Raw genomic sequence first — 13119 nt, forward strand, 5'->3', positions numbered from 1 at the left:
CCCATAAGCATGTCTAAGGACTAGAAAATCAAGTTAATGCACCAAGGACTAGGGGAGGCTGTTTTTGATATCTATTTATATCCTTTCTTGCTAGATGGAAATCCATCCTTAAGGTTCCAACATCCACTATTAAAGGAGAAAGACAAAAACCAGCAGGTCAGGGCAGGAGTCCCAGTGGGAAGTTATTAGTGTCATGTTGGTATTGCTCTGTCTACTCCACCATTAAGCATGAATAGTCAATGCATGCAGGGTAAGGTGACCAATGCAGTCTGCTGTGGGCTGAATGATGGCGAAAGTGTGTGTGTGTGTGTGTGTGTGTGTGTGTGTGTGTGTGTGTGTTCTGTGCATGTGCATTTTTTTACAAGGACATGGTAATGGTACTTATTGATCACCTGTATATGTCCAGACCACTGAGGATGATATGATTAACAGAGAAAAAAAAATGACTGTATAAAAAAAATTGAAGGCCCAATCCTTGTTGCTTTTAAGAGGTTTTGGTAACTTAAATGAAAAGTAATATTTAAGAATGGTAAAAGAACAAGAGAAGATCATCTTTATCATATCAGGGCTCAGTGAAAATACCTAAGTCATTTTTTGATACTTAAAGGGATTTTTTTTTAAAAAAGTGTCTCTCAAAACATAGTGGAGTATGTGGTAGATTGTTAATGAAAATAAAAAAGGCAACATTTCCTCATGAATGGGCCAAGCTAGAATGTATCTGTGACTGTCCTGAGATTTCCTGCAATGGATTTTGTGACATAACCCATTTCAGATCCAGCACCAAATTATGGGGTCTTTTACCCTGTTTCTACTTCTCTTTCCATTCTCATGCTTGGGCAGTGTAGAAAGTCTATGAAGAACTGAAATAAATAAATGCATAGTTATGCTCATTTAAAATTGCAAGAAAACTCAGCTATATCTATATTTTCCTGAGTAATGGTGAGCGTCTGAATAAATAGCATGAATTTTATAGCCTTTGCAGAAAGTTCATATTTTTTGGTTATTAAGGCTTCAACGTTATGGTATGGAAGACTGTTTTTGGAGATGTTTAAGAAGCCAAATGTCTATGATGATATGAGATAAGTTTCTGATCATAGAATGTTGTGTCCAAATGAAGGATTCCCCAGGATACATGCCACCATGTACAGGCCACTAGAACGTTTATTCCTATCACGGAGAGGCTGCTTTGATATTTGCTTTCCCTTTCTATTTTTAGGTACATAAACTTAAAAATAATTAAGCAACAGTAGGTGGTCTGCTTCTCAGAGCAGAGCTTGTTATCTTTTAGCCTTTGTTTGCCTTTTCTTATCTATGCTCAAGAAACAATAGCCAATAAAAAGAAGCATTTTTTTTTCTTTCTTTTTTTTTTTTTTTTTTTTTTTTTTTGGTTTTTCGAGACAGGGTTTCTCTGTGTAGCTTTGCGCCTTTCCTGGAACTCGCTTTGGAGACCAGGCTGGCCTCGATCTCACAGAGATATGCCTGCCTCTGCCTCCCGAGTGCTGGGATTAAAGGCGTGTGCCACCACCGCCGGCAAAAGAAGCAATTTTAAAGTGACTGAAATTTGCTCATCTGGAGAGACACAGAGAGACATTCTAGAATGTTCTGAAGAAATGAACTGAAGAAAGTGGACAGAATGAACATAGTGAGTGCCTGCTTTAGCACAAGGATAATATTATCTCTCACACACCTTCACAGTGGGGTGAGATCTGACCACTTTATAGGTGAGAAAACCGAGTGAGGCTCAGGGTAGGTGAGGGGTTTTCTTGGTGGTACCCATTCGTCAGTTGTACAACCAGAATTCAGCCAGCCTGACTCCCAGCCCTCACCTTTCCCAAGGCTCATAACAGGGACTGGGTTATGACCATGCATGATTAACAGTGTCTGGAAGGAGGCCCTTCTCACCCATGGTAGTTTGAATGAGAAATGTCCTCCACGGGCTCAGGTTTGCGACACTCGGTCCACAGTAGGTTTGGGGAGGAGGTAGAGCCACCAGGAGGCAGTCTTGCTGGAGGAAGCATGTCACTGGGCATGGCCTTTGAGAACACCTAGCTTCACTTCACTTCTCTCTCTTTCTTGTTTGCTGTGAAAGATGTGATCTCTCAGCTTCCTGTTTTCCACCACCTGAGGCCATGTCTTCCCCCAAGAATATGGACTCAACCTCTGGAACCAAAAACCAAAGGACACTCTTTCTTCCATGAATTGCTTTCATCTGGGGTTTTCTCACAGAATCAGAAGAGTAACTAATATAACATCTTGGTTGCTGTGGCACAGAGTATGAATCAGTGTCAGAATAATCCCCATGGAAAACCAGTCCCCAATGAAGAGGCTAATTGTCACGTGACAATAGCAGGTTGGACTGGCAAACATTTCAATGCCTACTATTAGTTAATTGATGCCTCTGTGACCAATGCCAGACAGAAGCAATCGAAGGAAGAAAGGTTTCGTTTAGCTTGTGGTTCAGGAGATATGGGCCACCATGTCAGGGAAGGGGTGGTGGCTGCTCTTGGTTCGTGGCTGCATTTTGTTCACACTTGGCTGATCAGGGGAGACAGAGAGAGAGAGAGAGAGAGAGAGAGAGAGAGAGAGAGAGAGAGAGAGAGAGAGAGAGAGAGAGAGAGAGAGAGACCAGCAGTCCAGGCAGGAAGCACGACCATCCTACAATCCTCTTCCAGTGATCTTTGTGTTCTCCTGCCTCAAATGTCCCATAACCTCTCAAAACAGAGTCACAAGCTGGGACCAAGTTTTCAAACAACTGAACCTGTGGGTGAACACTACATTCCAGCCATAATAGAGTCTAGCCAGCAGTTCTCTGACATCTTATTTCCAACGAGCCAACATTCCTGCTTCGTTCATTTCATTCCCACTTTCCCCAACCACTGCTCAGTTTACCTTTAAAACCCTTGACACCTCTTCCTGGCCGGGGTGGTTGTCTCCTCTTTGGAATGTGCCTCGACTTCTGTCTAAGAATAAAAAGGCTTTTGAGTTTGGGAAAACAATCCAGTCTCTCCCATACCAGTTTAGGTTGGCTTGTCTTAGATTCATCACAAAATCTGTACCTATGTCCTATGTCCTGTGTTTCTAGAAAATTCTTCACCTGTCTACTTCATATGGTGTACAAGTGTGAGTGTGTGTGTGTGTGTATGTGTGTGTGCGCGCGCGCGTGCGCGCGTGCGCGCGCGCGTACACGTGTGGTATGAGCCTGAACATGGTCATTAATGGATATGAGCAGGTCACTTAGAATAGGGGTGACACAGTATGGGCGGATGTGCTGAGTGGCCTTGGTGGATTCTAGCGACTCTCCTTGGGAGCTGGGTTTATTTGGGCCATATTACTTTTCTTGACTGCTTCCCCTGACCTCTTGCATTACTGTCTGTGGATTGTTATTATTATTATTATTATTTTTTAACTGAGGGAGGTGCTTAGGTATGGTCTGGAAGAGATAAGTGATTTTAAGTGATTTGGTCAAATCGCTCCTGCCAAAGCTGGAGATTCCGGAGTACTTTAATAGCTCTGGCTGACCTCTAAATGAAACGCCACCTTTGGTTATTAACATGTCTCTCTCTACTTTTATGATTTTTCGGAATATAATTTGTCACAGTTTTTATCTGCACAGAGCAAGCTTTAAGCTTTTAAAAATGTGAGTTATCTTTTTACAACTGCTAACAATTACACATCATGGACAGGCTGTTCTGAAAACCAATTATGAAAAACCCGGCCTGGAGCGGGTGCAGGGGCTCTGGAGTGTGTGTGTTCACTGCTCTGAGTTGTAGATTTCTGAACCCTGGCCATGGAGCTGCCTCTCACTTAGAAACTAGGAGCCAGATGCCAGGGTTGGAAATGGCCTGCAGATCTGGGAGATAGGACAGGGCCAGAGAAATTAGCTGTCCTTGTTCTGTATGGACATCTGATAAGCAGGATGTGGGCTGTTCCAGATTGGAACAGTGAAGGATTTGCTTGCTCTAAAAAGCCCGGAGATGATTATCAGGAGGGCATTTCTGAGCTACTGTGCCTCCGATCTCGAAGACTGGATTTGTTCTGTGTCGCCCAGGTGCTGTGCTGGGTTCCAGTCTCGGAGACTACTTTCGCCTGTCTCCCTCCTGTTCTCTGTGGCATGCATGGCTGAGGGGAAAGTGTCAAGTTCCACCAGGGCTGCTCATTACTCTGTGTCCCAGTTCTTAGCCAATTGAGTTCAAATCCTGGCCCTGAAACCCTGTGTGAGGAAACTGTCTAGTCTCTTTCTGCCTCAGCTTCTTCTTCGAGTAGTGGAGGATGGACTAAGCGATGGAAAGCTTCCGAAGGATGTCCGGTGAGTCAAGGAACTTACTGTGGTCTTTGTGCTCTTTGTACCATTGTCCTTACAGAGCAGCAAAACTAAGGGATACACCATTTGCCCCACTATCATCAAATGACCGTGGCAGCTTGCTCGCCCAGGACAGCCTTCTTGCCATTTTCATTAAAGGAAAAGGCCTTATTTTGTGGCAGTTGAGATTATGATGAAGAGCTGGCAGGAAATGGTGTGAAAACCAGGGGCAGATTTCTCAAATATGAGATTGAAGGAAACATCTGTGGTTAGACCACGAAAAAAAGTAGGGCAGAGAGTAAAATGGGGGTGCCCTGAATGTGAGCTCACCCGCTCTCCAGGTGCAGCTCCCCTCCAGCTCCTCAGGATGCCCCTTGTGCCCAGGCACCTTCCACCTCCAGGAGGGGTCCTGGGCCAAAGCACCTTGTATCACTTATTTCCCCGGTTCATGGCAAAACACATGTGTCCTCCACTGCCAGGAATTAAGTATGGCAACTTGATAAATGATAAAGGAGAGAGGGACAGAATGGGAGAATGGAGAAAGGGAAAAAAGAGAGGAGAGAGACAGAGGAAAAAAGGAAGGGGCGAGGAAAAAGAGAGAAAGGAGAAGAAAGGGAGGATGAGGGAGGAGAGGAAAAGGGGAGGTCAGGGAAGAGAAAGGAGGAGGGGAAGATAAGAAGAGAGAGGAGGTGATGAAGGAGGAGGAAGAGGAGAAGGAGAAGAGGAGAGAGAGTAAGTGAAGGAGAGAAGGAGAAAGAAGAAAAGGATGGTGATAAATAGAGGTTGTCCATGTACCCTGGTTACAGGCTTTCATATATTATCTCACTTAAGCTGTGTGGTTAGCCCAAACAGGCCTTAAGAAGATATTCACTGTTGAGAGCTTTACAAATGACATGGGATGTAAGTTTTGTGGTGTGTGTGTGTGTGTGTGTGTGTGTGTGTGTGTGTGTGTGTGTGTGGTAGGGGTGACATTTGCCTGAAACTCACCCCAAGCCACCATGCTCAGTAGATGGCACAGACGGAATAAAGATAAAACTCCCTCTATTCCATCCCTGGGAAAGCTAAGATTCAAAACTACCTCCCAGGCATCAGTTCCAGGGATGCTCAGAACTGTTCCTGCTGTGGTCTTTGCCTGAAGCTGGGGTTCTCCTCTGCTTCCCCCTGGGCTGAACCCCAGTACCTGTGGACTGGCCCTCCCCTGGCAGCTCCTACCTCCTCTTAAAAGAACAATTATAAGACTTTTCCAGGAAGTGATTGTCTTTCTTCTCCGGGACCACTGTCTGCCCAGGCCTCAGGGGTAAAACATTCCCTTTGCTCAGTCTCCGTGGCAGAAAATCTATGCAGAAAGGATGGGCAGGATCCTCTCAGGGCTTGCTTCCTTTACATTATTTTGCTCCTCTTATTTCTCATTCCTCTTCCAATCTGTTTTGGCAGCTCAGGTTTGCTGGTGGGAAGCAAGGTTTCCATTGACTTTACCTCAGATCTGCCGGCTTGACTCCCAGTGACCTCACTGCGGGGCCTGGCTCTCCCGTGCCCCATAGGACCTCAGAGACTAGAGTGAATGTGAATGGCTGGCAAACACAACTGGCTGGCAGAAACACCACAAGCTGCAGAGGTGCTGGGTGCCCTCTGCTTCATCCACCTGACAGGCCCTTGCCCACACATCTCTGAGGTAAGATGTGCACAGAAAGTCATGGGTCTTAGTGCTCTGCGGTTTCTGGCCCAAAGAGCCTCCTGCCTAGTGAGTACTTTGTGCAAAAGGCCTATTTTCTTTGCCTGCCCCTCGTAATCTCTCCTTGGGGAAACTGGTTCAACTTGAGCCCAGGATCCAGGTAGCCTGCTTCATACCAGCTTCCTCCTCAACAACCTAGCCATCTAGATCAAGGGGTCTTCTTAGACCCCAGGACCATGTACACAGAACAAACAAATTCAAGATAGACTCCTTCCTTTCTTTCTTCCTTCTTTCCCTCCTTCCTTCATCCCTCCCTCCCTTCTTTCTTCCCCCCTTTCTCTCTATTTCTCTCTCCGTCCCCCTTTCTCTTTCCTTCCTTCCTTCCTTCCTTCTTGTTCTAGGGATCAAACACAGGACCTTGGTAGTGATAGGCAAGCAGTCCACTAGTGTCTTCCACTCCCAGGACAAAGGTGGATGGTTTGAGCATCTAAATGAACTTGGCTCAGTTCTCAGGATGTCGCAATTGACTCCATATTCACATCTACATTCACTGATTCAACTAACCATGGATCAAAATTATTTTTAATTGTTTTATATTTAACTAGCTAGTTAATTGGAGTGTGTGTGTGTGTGTGTGTGTGTGTGTGAGAGAGAGAGAGAGAGAGAGAGAGAGAGAGAGAGAGAAAGAGAGAAAGAGAGAGAGGGCCCACTTGTGGTTCTTGTGGCGGTCAGAGGTAACTTGCGGAAGCCAATTCTCTTCTTCTACCATAAGTCAGGTTGTCAGCCTTGGTCATCTTGCTAATCTTTCAAAGCTATGTTGTAATAACATGCCAGGGGTTTGGGGATTTAGCTCAGTGGTAGAGCGCCTGCCTAGCAAGCGCAAGGCCCTGGGTTCAATCCTCAGCTCAAAAACAAACAACAACAACAACAAAAACAAAAACCCAACAACAACAACAAAAAACCATGCCAGGGCTGTGATGCAGCTAAGTTGGTAGAGGACTTGCCTACCATATGTAAAGCCCTGGATTTGAGCCCTAGTGGTCGGTAAGCCGGGTAGAATCATACATGCCTACAATCCCAGCACCAGGGAGGTAGAGGCAAAAGGGTCAGGAGTTCAAAGTCACTCTCAGCTAAATAGTGAGTTTGAGGCCTACATGAGGCCCTGTCCCCAAAAAGGAAACAAAACAAAACTAACAGCATATACACTAAACATACACACTTACTCCTCAGACAATGCAGTAAAACAGCTCTTTACCTGATACTTGTATCATAATGGGTGTTGTGAATAACCCAGATGTGGTTTAAAGTACAGGAGAAGGTGGGCACAGGTTCCGTGTAGACTCTGTGCTGTTTGGTATAAACTCCAGCATTTGCAGACATTGGTATCTATGGCAGTTCTAGAGCTAAAGCCTGCAGATCCCGAGGAGCACGGCATCTGCTTCTCCTCATTTCTCCCTCACGTGAACACTGGGAAGTAGAATTTGTGTGACTCCACTTAGGCAAGAAGGAAGTGCTTCCGCTGTCCGCATCTTCCAAGCCTGTGTTCCTCCTCGCACATTCTGTGTGGATGCTCACAAAGCAGGCAAGAACGCAGAGAGAAAGGAGACGCCGCATCAGACGGTGCCGGTGCTGAGGACGACCCGCTCAGCGCTGCCGAGCAGCCTCCCCTTGCTCCTTGTGGTAATGATTGGCTCTCTATTCCTGGCAGCCTGGAGTCAGACAGAAAATCTTCCTTCCAGACTGTTCAGAAGTCTGGTCTGCTGGGAGCTTCTCCCTCACTTCCGCCTGGTCCCACAGGCCAAAGTGCTTCCTCCCTTTTCTGGGTCTCCTGGGCCCTCAGCTCATGCATCTTTCACTGGTTCCGTCATCGGTTTAGAGACATCTCCCCAAGCACACAGGACACATGCTTTCCTTATTTTACTTTTGTGGTGCTTGAATTCAGGGCCTTGGATAGGCCGGGTATGCTGCCCACCACTGAGCTACCTCCCATAACCTCTCCACGTTCCAGCCTGGTGCATAGAAGCATGCCTGCAGTAGGTACTTGCTAAATGCTTACTGAATCCAGTCACTGCTCCACCTCACATTGAAGCAAGAATTGCACTAAGCTTAGGTTCTGGCAGTTAAATGGGCCTGAGGTAGAGGTACTGATAGGCTTTGGGCTGGGACTGGGGATACTGTCCACCCCTGAGCCTATCAGGGTCTGAAGGCTACGGAGTTGGAGTTTTTAAATACTTATTTTTTAATTATTTATTTGTGTGTACAGATGCTCACAGAGAGGCCAGGGGTGTAGGATCCCCCTGGAACTGGAGTTAAAAGCGGTTGTGAGCCGCTCAGCATGCATGACAGGAAGTAAACTCTGGTCCTCTACAAGAGCAGTGTGTGCTCTTAGCAGTGAGGTGTCTCCCTAGCCCCAGGAATTGGATTTTATTCCAAGTACCATTGTACAAAAGAAAGTGTCAACAGAGTGCTGACATGATCCAAGAGGTCCTTTGAAGATTGCCAGCTGAGTGACTTTGCTTTTGGGTGGACTAGTGTCTCCCCTAAATTCTTGTCCCTTGTAACCTAAGTGCGTTTGTTACTCTTTTCCACACCATGACAAAAGCCCACCAGAAGCAGCTTAGGGAAGGGAAGAGCTATTTCAGCTTGGGGGGTCTCAGGAAATTCAGGCTGTCATGGTGGCAATGCATGATGGTAGCACATCTTTGTCTGTGGTGATGAGAGCTTCCAGCAGTGCTTCTTACATCCTGGAGGATCTGGAAACCTGGAGGAGACCAGAATCTGAACTATGACTGTTGAGTCTTACCTCACAATGGCCCATATCCTCCAGCGAGGCCCTACATCCTGAAAGGCTCACAATCTTACCAAAGGGGACCATCATCTAGAGACCAAGTATTCGAACACATGATCTTGTGTGTGTGTGTGTGTGGCACGGGGGGGGGGGGTAATTTCAAATTCAAGCCATGATGATAAGAATGGGAGCATGCTTGAAAATGGGCTTTTTAAAGTTATAGTGAGTGCAGCAGCATCACACTAGAGTGGGTTGGTCCTAATTCAAAGATTAGGGCCATTTTTAAAAGGCTGTATCATAATACAGAGAGACATGGAGGTGGAGAGCCATGTGACCACAAAGGCAGAGACTGGACTATACATCTACAAACCATAGAATGTGTCAGATTGCTAGCTACTATCATGGCCTGAGGAGAGTCTGGGATGCATTCTCCTTCAGAGCCTCTAAAATGGGACCTCGGACCGTGAAAGCCCAAGTGTGTGTTTTTAGCTGTTAGTAAATTTCATGACTACTTGTTAAAGGTGCCAAAAGAAAGTCGTAATGATGTGCTCTGGGGCTGATGTGGTGAGGGTGAGAGAGAAAGAACCAGACAAGCAAAGAAGGACTGAGGTCGTCCGGGTGAAAGCATCAGGCAGGACATCAGAACAGCCACATGACCTTCTGGTCCTGTTGGCCAACTGAACACTGACTTCTGGCTTAAATGCAGCATATTGGAAGGAAAAAAGACCCCACTTCCTTATCCAGGAGACCGGACCTCACTCTCTGAGAACAGACTGCTGTTGGGCCTGGAACAGGGCTGAAGGTGCTGTAAAGTTCCATGTGAAGGGCTTGATACCGAAGACTCCCCTAGGTTATTCCAGGTCTGCATTTATGATGCCCATGACTGCCTGCTATGCTTAAAGAAGACATATGGGTTTAAATGGATTCAATTGGGGGTCAGCACTCTAGAGAACATGGGGTTCTTCCAGGAAAGGGACTTTTACTTTCGTGATTGTTCAAAGACATAGCAGCTACAAGATGGGGAAATAAGAAGATAACCTTGACTTTTCTGTAACCAGAAGGCACCACACACTTGCCCTTAAAAAGCCTCTTGTGATACGTTAGCAGTCACTCTAGGGAGTCTGTGTGGATAAAGAAGGTTCTAGAATGTTCCAATTCAATCCCAACTCAGTGGATGTCACATAACCTATCTCTAAAATAAGTGAACAGAGGGTGTAGAGATGGTTCACTGGGCAAAATTCTTGCTGTACACACATGAGGATGGAGCTCAGGTTTCTGAGTTTAACCCAAAACTGGGGGTGGCAGTGCTGGGGTGTTGGTGACAAGACAGGCGAATCCCCATGGCTCAATGGTCAGCCATTGTAGCCAAACCAGCAAGTGTGGTGATATTTTCTTTGTGATCTAACAAATAAGCTTTCCTGGGTATCAGAGGACAGAGCCAGCCACTATATTAAACATAGAGGTCAGGCAGTGGCAGCACATGCCTTTAATCCTAGAATTTGAGAAACAGAGATTCATCTGGATCTCCGTGAGTTCAAGGCCACAGTGGGAACAGAGCCAGGCATGGTGGCACTTGCCTTTAATCCCAGCACTAGTTAACCATAGAGGTCTGGAGATCTATACAGACAGACGGAAAATGATAGAGTTGGGTGGAAAGAGGAAGTGATGTAGCTGGGCAGAGAAAGGAAGTAAGATGGCAGGGCATAGAAAGGTATATAAGGCGTGAATATATAGGAAGTAGCTTTCTCTTGGGCTGAGGACTTCCTAGCGGCAAGAACTTGTCCCAACATCCTGCTCCAGGTATTTTATTAATAAGACCGTTTAGCAGTTTGTGTTACAAGCTTTGTGTTCAGTAAAAAAACAGTCTCCAAATCACATAGAGAACAATAAAGGATGATGCCTAAAGCCAACTGCTGGCCTACATGCAGCAACAAGAATAATAAAGGAAAAATGGGTAAATCATAGCCCTTCTTGCAGGAACTTTGGGCTCTTTTAGGGCAGCACATTAAAGCACAGGTCATCTCTCCCTGTAGCTGTGTGTTGGACCCACTCAGGGAGCTTCATGGAACATGGGTGCTTGCCTCAGCCTCATAGTCTGGTTGAAAGGGCCTGGGGTACAACTTGAGCATCAGTATGTCATTTGGAGAACTAGTGCCATAACCCGCTTAGCACACATGGCAAGAAGCATCCATCATCCTCAGCCCCCATGGGAGGTGTGACCTGCTCCACAGTGGTGGGTTCAGCCTTGGACAAATTTCTTCCCCTTCTCTGCACTGGTCGCTTAGCTTCCATATTAGTTACTTTTCCTGTTATTATGACAACATCTGACAGGAACAACTTAATGGAGAAAGAAAGGGGTTTGTTTTTTATTTGGCTCATAGTTTAGGGGATACAAGTCCATCATAGGGAGGGCGTGCAGGTAGGAGGGGCTCTATTTATGATGGAAGGGAGTGTTGGCTGATGACATCACCTCAACAGACAGGAACGGGAAGCCAAGGCCTACGGTGGGTATAACTCTTGCAGACTGCTTATGCTGGCTATGTCTGTATCTGAAAAGTGGCACTCTGGGGACCTCGTGTTCAAATATACAAGCTTGTGGCCCAGCTTACATATCTGTTAAATGAACCAAATTCTGATCTTGTGAGGTAATTCTCTAGGAAGATAGGCATTCATAAAATGCCCCAGTACACAGTGGCATGGGTTTGACACAGGACCCTACGTGAAAGTCAATATTTGTTTAGGATCCCTCTGGGACCCGTGTCTCCCACACCTCTAAGGCTACATGCATGGTATCCTTACCATGGCTTTCTTTACAGGCCCTCACCCATGTGTGGAGATGTGGAAGCATATTAATGAAGCTCTGTTCTTTAAATAGCGTAGAGCACACATCTGACTCTATGTTTATCTGCCTGCTGGAATCAATGGTGTAAATAATGGCGCCATGTGATATTTGAATATTTCTACGACTCATATTTTTCATTCTAATTAAAGCCAGAATGTTCCCTTTTAGAAATCAGTATGAATAATAAAAACCCAGCTGCCTGACTATTAACATCGGAGTTTTTGTTGAAAAAATAATTGTAAAGGGCTGGGAAGTGAAGGCTGGTGTGACAGGCTCTTTCCACAGGGGGTGGCCTGAGTGTAACAATCCTGATCCTTAGGGACTTGCTGGCCCTTATCCCTGTCTCAGTATCATCTGGAATCTTCTCAGTGTGGTTATAGGAACTGATAGCAAAATACTTCTTTCCTATATACATCCTTATGACCGGAGTGGATTCTACTTCCCAGATGAAGGGTCCTTCTAGGATGTCCTTATGACCCCAAAACTTTAGCTGCCCCTGACTGCCCACAGGTTTTGCCTACCAGGCTGAAGGGACTCTGTAGCTCACCTAACACACATGGAAAACAGGCCTGTCTGTGGAATGGATAACATTGCTTTTTATTGTTATTAAACTATAGTCTACATGCTGGGCTGACCATCTGCAGAGCTTGTCTCCTTTTGGGGCCATTGTAGAAAAGTTTCTTACTTGGCTTTTGTGTTGTTGTTGTTTCTAGGAGCTGAGAACACCCATTGGCTCTTGGACCCTTTGTCTTCAATTCACACAGCCCCAACCTTTGTGTCTACTGTGGCAACTCTTGCAACCGTACCCTAAAGGGCATCCTTGTAGGCAACCAGAGATCCACCTGGATATCCCTTGGCTTGTGGTTAGCTGACTAATGACATTGATTTGTCCAACCATCCTGATGTCTCTGTAACTCTAAAAGGTCATTTGGAGGGTCAAACAAAAGAATCCGCCGGGCGGTGGTGGCGCACGCCTTTAATCCCAGCACTCGGGAGGCAGAGCCAGGTGGATCTCTGTGAGTTCGAGGCCAGCCTGGGCTACCAAGTGAGCTCCAGGAAAGGCGCAAAGCTACACAGAGAAACCCTGTCTTGGAAAAAAAAAAAAAAAAAAAAAAAAAGAATCCATTTGTGCTCATTGCCCACATCCCAGCACATGAGCTCCATGTGGTCCATGTTTCAAGGCACCCTTCTCATTCATCAGAGCATCCGCTCTCTGGCTTCCTCACCTCTGAAACAGGTGGAGCAGGGCTCTGTGTGGGAACATCTGGTCCAGACCACTTTGCAAAGTATCTCAATCCCTCCGGCATCCTCACAACCTGCCTGCGCTCCCATAGATTCTGCAGTTGGCTGAAAGTGAACCCAGGAGTTCTCCAGGAGAACTCCTGAGCCACTTCTTGGCCTTGGCCAGCTAACAGACAAGGACTTTTTAACATTTTTGTTTGTTTAGTTGGGAATGAATGTTGAGAAAGGGAGCTGAGCTGCCCCAGGGAAGGAGAAGCTACTACTTCTACTCCTCC

At 46.1% G+C, this 13119-nt stretch overlaps 1 long non-coding RNA gene across 1 annotated transcript; it reads left to right on the forward strand.

The window, feature by feature from the left end:
- Positions 1-3909: 3909 nt before the first annotated feature.
- Positions 3910-12605, forward strand: LOC119088121. Its single transcript, XR_005091702.1, has 3 exons — positions 3910-4306; positions 5735-5972; positions 12316-12605. It is a non-coding gene; the product is annotated as an uncharacterized LOC119088121 (long non-coding RNA).
- Positions 12606-13119: the final 514 nt, after the last annotated feature.

This window comes from Peromyscus leucopus, chromosome 5 (assembly GCF_004664715.2).
Source record: "Peromyscus leucopus breed LL Stock chromosome 5, UCI_PerLeu_2.1, whole genome shotgun sequence".
Classification (NCBI taxonomy): Eukaryota; Metazoa; Chordata; class Mammalia; order Rodentia; family Cricetidae; genus Peromyscus; species Peromyscus leucopus.